We start from the raw sequence: 8,100 nt of genomic DNA, 5'->3' as shown, positions 1-8,100 counted from the left end.
GGAGGATACAGAGAAGCGTTTGCTATCAGTCACCTCTGACAGCTGAGTCTCAGTGAGGAAGAGGTGAGGTTTAGAGAAGTGGTGTTAGAGGAAAGGCAATGGCTGTTGCAAAAATGAAGAAGAAATGAGTCAGACTGTGGTTCCAGGCATCTTGCTTGGTCACCACCATGAGAGATGTGGATGGTGGGGGCTTTGATGCCCCCCCCTTCTGGAGACCCCGAGGCAGTTCATATAGTAAGTATTGGGGATGGGATGGATTTCGGCATGTCCCCCCTGGGTAACATGTACACGAAATTCAAGCACTACCAGTTTTGGTGTTATGAGGGAGCTTAGAGTGTTGTGGACGGAGGGGAGGGTGTTGTCAACTTGGTACAGGGATGCCTAAAGCTGCTTTTGCCAGGGCCTCATCTCACATAATTCAGCCAGGCAAGAGTTGCAGAAATGTGGAAAAATAGAGAGCTTGGGAGTGCATATTTAAGTGACATGGGAGACTTTTAGCTCTCCTTCTTCAGTTATTTAGTTTGCGTTGTACACCTTAGCATTAACTTATATAATATTTACCAACTGTAGTTTCAGACCTGACATTAATTTACACAGTCAGCATACACTGTTATACTGAGGTGTAATGCACAAATGATATCGCTAAGGGATAGTTGTAATGTAATCTCAAATGCCACTCAGAGTAAGGCTCATGATGCAACATCAAGAAATTGAAAAAATACATGGAAAGCTGGAGATTATTTTTAGCTCTACATTACATGTCTACTACTCGTATTACCCTTTCGTTGCTGCCGGCGTCAAATGACGTGTTACCACAGCGTAGCTGTCAGCGTCATTTGAGCTCAGCTTATAAAAAAATTATGAAAATATTTGGGAAGTGAGCGAACATTTTCAACATCTTGAGACTAACCTACACTACACTCCCATACACCCCATCAATCAGTTCAGAGCCTGCTGCCGTGATGATTGGATTTTCGATTTTTTCGCTCGTGTCCATGCTTAAACATGCACAACTAGACCCGTTATCTCAACCCAGATGAAAATATCAGCTTTCTCCTCCCTTGCAAAACACACCCACCCACCCTGTTTACAGTTGTGAATAAATACCGGCATAAAAAAAAAAAAAAAAAAAGAGAAAATTACATTTTTGTTTTGGTATCTTTACCTATTTGCTCAGGTTTGTTGTACTGGTTTGGATCAATCGATGGCGTGCGCCTTGTAGAAAACTGTGGAAACTTCTGGGAGGTGAACAAATTTCTTGGACACGAGATTGACCTTCACTTCATGCTCACACATGGTCACAGTCACACCTCATTCGTCAGTTCACCACCTGCTGCAGTGATGAGTGGATGTTAGATTTTTTTTTTTTTTTTTTCGCTCCTGGCCATATCTGAACACACATTGTTACACCCATTATCTCGTCTCATACAGAAAATATCACCTTTCTCCTCCCTTAAGAAACACACACACAACCACCCTGTTTACGATTATAAGTAAATACAGGGTATAAAAAGACATAAAAATTAAAGAAAATACATTTTTGTTAGGTATCCTTACCTATTTGCTTAGATTTGCTGAACTGTTTTTGATCATTTTACATATTCTTTGTCTTTCACAAGCATAACAGGAAAGTTTTCTGTGTTCACGTGATGCCTCCCTTCCCTTCCGGCTAATCAGCTCGTGCGAGGTGCAAATGGCTGGTCGTCTCGCATTTCATCCTTCACTATCCAGCCTGCACACTCAAGGGATGACGTTTATTTCGTTTGGGTCTGAAACTAGAAACTCTCGCCTCCCTTTTCCAACAAACTCCACCACCCAGACTTCAAAAATAAGTCAATACTACCATAATCACAATAAATACCGAAAAATACTAAATAAATTCATATATGTATTTTTTAATTCAAACCTCGCGTATTATGTACTGAAAATTTTCAAAATACACATATCTAGCCATTTCACACAATGGACAATGTTCTTATTCTTAAGTAAAAAAAAAAAAAAACATTTTATGCAACTTCTGCGTTCGATTGCGCGCCACAGGATAGGTTTGGGAAGCTAAAAATTTCACTGCCAGGTGCGTTGGAACTTCCTCTTCAGCAAAAAAAAAGGCGATTTTCGAAACTTCATAAAATGGTTGCGGGTTAGGCCTGTGGGGCCCGACAAATTACACGCGGTCGACCACGGAGGGGTTAATGAAGCAGATCGCCTGGTGAGAATAAAATGAAAGACGCATTATTTTAGCAAAGAAAAGTTAAGAATTCGAGCTTACTAAACACGAAACATATTAGCTTGCAGAGGTTGGTCTTGCTTGAGAGAGAGAGAGAGAGAGAACCGAACTCATTCTCTCGTACTCTGAGAAACTGACATCCTGCCTCCTCTTTCTTTTTCTATGCCAAGCGTTTCTCTCTCTCTCTCTCTCTCTCTCTCTCTCTCTCTCTCTCTCTCTCTCTCTCTCTCTCTCTCTCTCCAAACCAGTATCCCCTCTCTTCCTTCTCTTTTTTTCTTCCTCCTCTTCAATTCTCTCTCTCTGTCTCTGTCTGTCTGTCTGTCTCTCTCTCTCTCTCTCTCTCCCCCCCCCCTCTCTCTCTCTCTCTCTCTCTCTCTCTCTCCTTGTCACGCAGTCCTTATAGTACGGTACCCCGTCTTTGATTTCATACCCTGCGTGACAGTCCAGTTTTCATTTCTTCCTCCTTCTTATCCTTCCCTTCTTTCCTTTTTACCTTCTTCTCCCCTTTCTCCTTCCTATTCTTTTCTCCTTCCTACTTCTTCTTTTCATCTTCCATTTTCTATGTCCTTTTTTTTCCTACTTATATCTTCCTCTCTTGGATCTCTTTCTCCTTTTTCTGTTTTTCTCCGTTTCTCCTTCCTCTTTTCCCAGCTATCCTATCCAGTCTTCCCTCACCGTTCTTCTTCCATTTCCTTGATCCCTCACTTTTTTTCTCTCTTTCCCCAATTTCGTTCGTTATTCCTCTTTCCAATGCTTCCTCATCTTCCCTCTCATTCTTCCACTCTTTCCCTTCCTTCACCATCTCACCTCTTTCCCTCCCCATGTTCGTCCCCTCCTCTCCTGTTTATTTTTCTGTATTTCCCTTTTATTTTTACCCTTTCTTCCTGTTTTTCGTCTACCCTTTCATCTTTCCTCTTATTTTCTTTTTTTCTCTCTTCTTCCCTCCTTCTCTATCTAACGTCCCCTCTCTTTCTGTCTTTCTCTCTCCCCTTTTCCTCTGTCCTTCTAACTCCCTTCTCTCTTTATTTCCTCCTCTCTGTTTCCCTCCTCCCCTCAAGCTCCTTCCAGCTCTTCCACCCTCTTCTCTTCTTTCTTCTTCCCTTGTTCCCTCTGGTTCCATTCCCTTATCCTTCCCTCCTCCTATCTCCATTCTTCCTTCTTTTCCCATCCTCCCTATATTATGTCCCTTCTTCCCTCTCCTCTTATCTCCCCTCTCATTTTATTCTCTGTCCTTCCCTCTTCCCCTCTCCTTGATTTATTCTTCCGTTTCATTTCCACCTTATCTTCTGAGCGTGTGTGGGTCGAGTCGTAGGCAGGGTTTCTGAAAACTGTTACTCACCGCTCTACTCGTATAATTCTTTCCACCCAGGGTTTTTGAGATTCCTTCAGTGTATTCCACTCGTTTCTCTCTCTCTCTCTCTCTCTCTCTCTCTCTCTCTCTCTCTCTCTCTCTCTCTCTCTCTCTTACAAGTCTTAGTTTAGTAACAGTACAAGGTGGAATTTGATTGTTTATACATCTTAGATTTCGATCGGTTTTCTTTACTTCAACTACTTCAGGCCTCCCCTTGCCTCAGATTATGCTGCTGAGTTAAGGTTTGACTGAACTGAGCTGCGTCAGTTTAGGGCTGATCAGATAACTTCGCTGCTGGATGACGCACGGAAAAGTCAACCTTCCAGTCGGTCCTGTGATTTCCTAACCCAATTTCCTCAACAATTCGTTCTTGCCTATTTCATATTTTTATCTTCTTTTCTATTACTGAATCATTCCATATCGTAGCAGATGTGTAAAAATATAAAGGAAAAGAAAATTTAGATATAATAATCACAATAAAAAAGTGTTTCGAAGTCTCCTAAACCACCTAAAACACAAGGCATAAGCGGCATAAGCTCGCACTTTCACCCCGCATACTTCACACACACACACACACACACACACACACACTGAAAACTCTCATGTGTCTGTATATCCCGTTACACATCGTCTTCCATACATACAATGGTAAGCGAATCCTATGAAGCCAAATACACAGATACAAAAAACGAAACATACAGTACACAAAAAACATATACTGTAAACATTCTGGTTGACGAACACTCTCTCTCTCTCTCTCTCTCTCTCTCTAAGTACGTAACCCACTCCACCCCCACCCTTTTTTATGACCCAAAAGTATGTGAATTTCTCTAAATATTTGTGAAGACCATTTTTCCTCTGGGCGTTTGTTGTGAGTTCTTGGGGTATTTCGGCTTTTGACTCCATTACCTCTCTCCTTCCCTCCTTCCTTTCCTCCATCTCCAATTCCTCTTCTTTCCACCCTCTTTTCGTTGCTTCTTCCTTCTTTCCTTCCTTATTTTCTTCCCTCCTTCTTTCGTCTTGCCCTTCTTTCCCCCTTCTCCCATTCACTTCTTTCTTTCACCCTTCCCTTCTCCCTGTACACCATCCTCCTCTTCTTTCCTCCTTTCCTGTTTCCCTCCTTCATTTCTACCTTCTTATCCCTTACATTCTTACCCTCCTTCAATCGTACTTCCCCCTTCCTTCCTTCTCTCACAGAATTCCTAGGTGTGTGTGTGTGTGTGTGTGTGTGTGTGTGTGTGTGTGTGTGTGTGTGTGTGTGTGTGTGTGTGTGTGTGTGTTCTGGTTGGTGTGGTCGCATTACGTCCATTTAACTTCCCTCACTTCCTCCCATTCCTACTTTCCTCCCTCCCTTCTCTCCACAGCATTCCCAGTAACTTCGTCTCACATGCCTTTGATTGTTCCCTCTTGTGTGTTAGTGTCTACACGCAGTTTGGTGTTATTATCGTATCTCTGTCTTTCTTCTTTTCTTCCCACCTCTCTCTCGTCACTTCCTGTCATAAGGTCAGGATCGTTCCCTCCTTGTGTGTGTGTGTGTGTGTGTGTGTGTGTGTGTGTGTGTGTGTGTGTGTGTGTGTGTGTGTGTGTGTGTGTTTTCTTTCCTAGTGTGTGAGTGTATATTCTTTACTGTGCGGTTTTTGGCTCAGTTTCATGTTTCTTCTCCTTTGATCCATGCCCTTGTCTCTTTACTCTTTTTTTTTTTTTTTCCTATTTGTATATTCCTGCAACTACTGAATCTTTTGCGATGTGTGTGTGTGTGTGTGTGTGTGTGTGTGTGTGTGTGTGTGTGTGTGTGTGTGTGTGTGTGTGTGTGTGTGTGTGTAAAATTTGTGCGGAGTGTATAACGATGGTTTAGCACCTCCTTTAAGCTCTGCCTGCCAAAACACACGTTGCTCTCATGCTCTTTCATCTTGCCATGCTCCTCACTCTCTTGCCTCTGTTACTCTAATGTCTTACTCCTTTTCCTCCTTACTTTATTCTTGTTTCTTTCTTGTTGTGATTAACTTGTATGCTTATAGACAGTTGTTGATACTTGTTGCAGTAGTTGATCGTAGAGATGTCTTGCAGAACTTTTTTTTTTCTTTTTGTTACTTGCTACTTGTTTCTGGTTGCTTGTTAATTGTAGTTGATTGTTTAGGTGCTTCGTAGATAAACTTGTAGTAGATCTTAGTTTAACAGACAGTTGATCGTTGATCGTAGTTAATTGTAGTTGATTGTGTCGCAGAATTGTTGCTTGTAGATCGTAGAATTTTTTTCATAATTAAGTTGATAATTGATCATTGATTAATACCTCATATCCTTCACCACTTCACAGCTGTTTACGTAGTTTATCGTTGTTTACCGTTGACATCTTGTTGCAAGTATCGTCTTTTACCGCTTCTTTTACCAGCTGCAACCAATGCCGTTTGATGTAGCCAAGGTGTTAATTAGACAGAGAGATTGTTTGTCGTAGATACATCATAGATCGCAGCAGCCACCAGTGTTGATAAAGCTGCCCTTGTAGATAATCGTAGCTCAGGAAGTGGAGATTATCGTGGGCAGCTATTGATAAAATCGTGAGGCGTTGGACGGCTCTACGTGGGTTGTGCTCTGTCTCACTTTCCCCTCTAGCTTTCCCTCTTGTCGCGTAAGTGAAGATGATGTATAGAAAATTTAGGGCTAAGTGGGATTTATTGAGACACAGCGACCGAGTAATGAGACCCACTGCTTGCTGCTGCCTTCCTACTCTGTTCTCCTGGCTAAGCTCTCGGCTGTCCTTCTCTGACTACCTCTCCTATATCCCAGTGTGTGTGTGTGTGTGTGTGTGTGTGTGTGTGTGTGTGTGTGTGTGTGTGTGTGTGTGTGTGTGTGTGTGTTATCTTTCCATGGGTAGTGTCCGTGACGTCAGATAACTGGCTCAAGTTGGTTATACTGCAGTATCATGAAAGTCTTGTATTGTCTGAGCTAAAAGGAGATCGTTTTGACATTGTTGGCTGGAATATGTGTACGACTTTCCCTGTACACCAAACTATGACTTCTTGTGCAAGCCTTTACCCATTGTTCTATGATATATCAATGTCAAATATTAATGCCTATTACATACTGTGTTATGATATAGGTAAGTGGCTCAAAAAAAAAAAATGGAGAGGGAAGAGATAGCAGATATAGAAAAAATAAAGGAAATTATAAATGATAAAGTGCAGAAAAATGAGAAATAATGATATGAGACATCACAACACAAACTAAACAGAAAACTGTACAGTAATCTATGGTGTATGGTGCAAAAATATATCTGGCTAAATATATCTGCGCTGCTTACTTATCTCCTAATTCTACTGACTATCAAAAATTCTTTGACTATCTTACTTCTACAATGGAACACATTCTATCCATTTCTCCTTTCTCTGAAATCTTCATTCTAGGAGATTTCAATGTTCACCACCACCTTTGGCTCTCCTCTCCTTTCACTGGTCCACCTGGTGAACAAGCCTACACCTTTTCTATCCTTAATGACCTAGAGCAGCTTCTACAGCACCCTACCCGTATCCCTGACCGCCTTGGAGAGAGCTCCAAAATACTTGACCTTTTCCTTACAACTAATCCTTCTGCCTACACTGTTAATCTTTTCTCTCCGTTGGGCTCCTCCGATCACAACCTTATCAACATAACCTGCCCTATTGCTCCGGTAACGCCTGTGGACCCTCCAAAGAAACGTCGTCTGTGGCACTTTGGAGCTACGGATTGGGAGGCCCTCAGGAGGTACTTCTTTGATTTTCCCTGGAATGATTATTGCTTCCATGGCCGGGAGCCATCTGAGTGTGCCTTGCGCATTACGGAGGTTATTCTCTCAGGCATGGAAGCATACATTCCTTTCTCATATCCTCTGACTAATGCAAGAAAGCCTTGGTTTAATCGCGCTTGTTCTAATGATGTCCGCAACAAGGAGAGGGCCTATAAAAGGTACCAGAGCCAACCCACCCCTGAATCACATCTTTTTTATATTTCTGCCCGGAACTGTGCTAAGTCTGTTCTTCGCTCTGCTAAAAATAATTTCATCCGTACTAAATGCTCTCAACTCTCCAACTCGAATTCTTCCCACTCCTTCTGACACCTTGCCAAAAACCTTTCTCACAACTTTACGTCATCATCCTTCCCTCCTCTTTTCTATTCTGATGGCTCTGTAGGTATTTCTTCTACTGATAAAGCAGATCTCTTAGCTCAGACTTTCTCCTCCAATGCCGCCTTAGATGATTCCGGTGCTGTTCCTCCATCACTTCCCCCCTCTGACTTCCTCATGGCTGACATTAAAATTTCTTCAGCTGATGTATTTTCTGCCATCGCAGGCCTAATTGCTAATAAGGCATATGGGCCTGATGGAGTCCCTCCTGTTGTTCTCAAGAACTGTGCTTCTGTGCTTACACCCTGCCTAGGCAAACTCTTCCGCCATAGTCTATCAACTTGTACCTTTCCTTCTTGCTGGAAGTTTGCTCTCATTCAGCCAGTTCCAAAGAAGGGTGACCACTCCCAACCCTCTAACTATCGT

This window comes from Coenobita brevimanus, chromosome 13 (assembly GCF_032717465.1).
Source record: "Coenobita brevimanus isolate Jiangsu-jjx chromosome 13, ASM3271746v2, whole genome shotgun sequence".
Taxonomy (NCBI): Eukaryota; Metazoa; Arthropoda; class Malacostraca; order Decapoda; family Coenobitidae; genus Coenobita; species Coenobita brevimanus.
The sequence above is the reverse complement of the archived record's forward strand: the minus strand, read 5'-3'. Positions refer to the sequence as shown.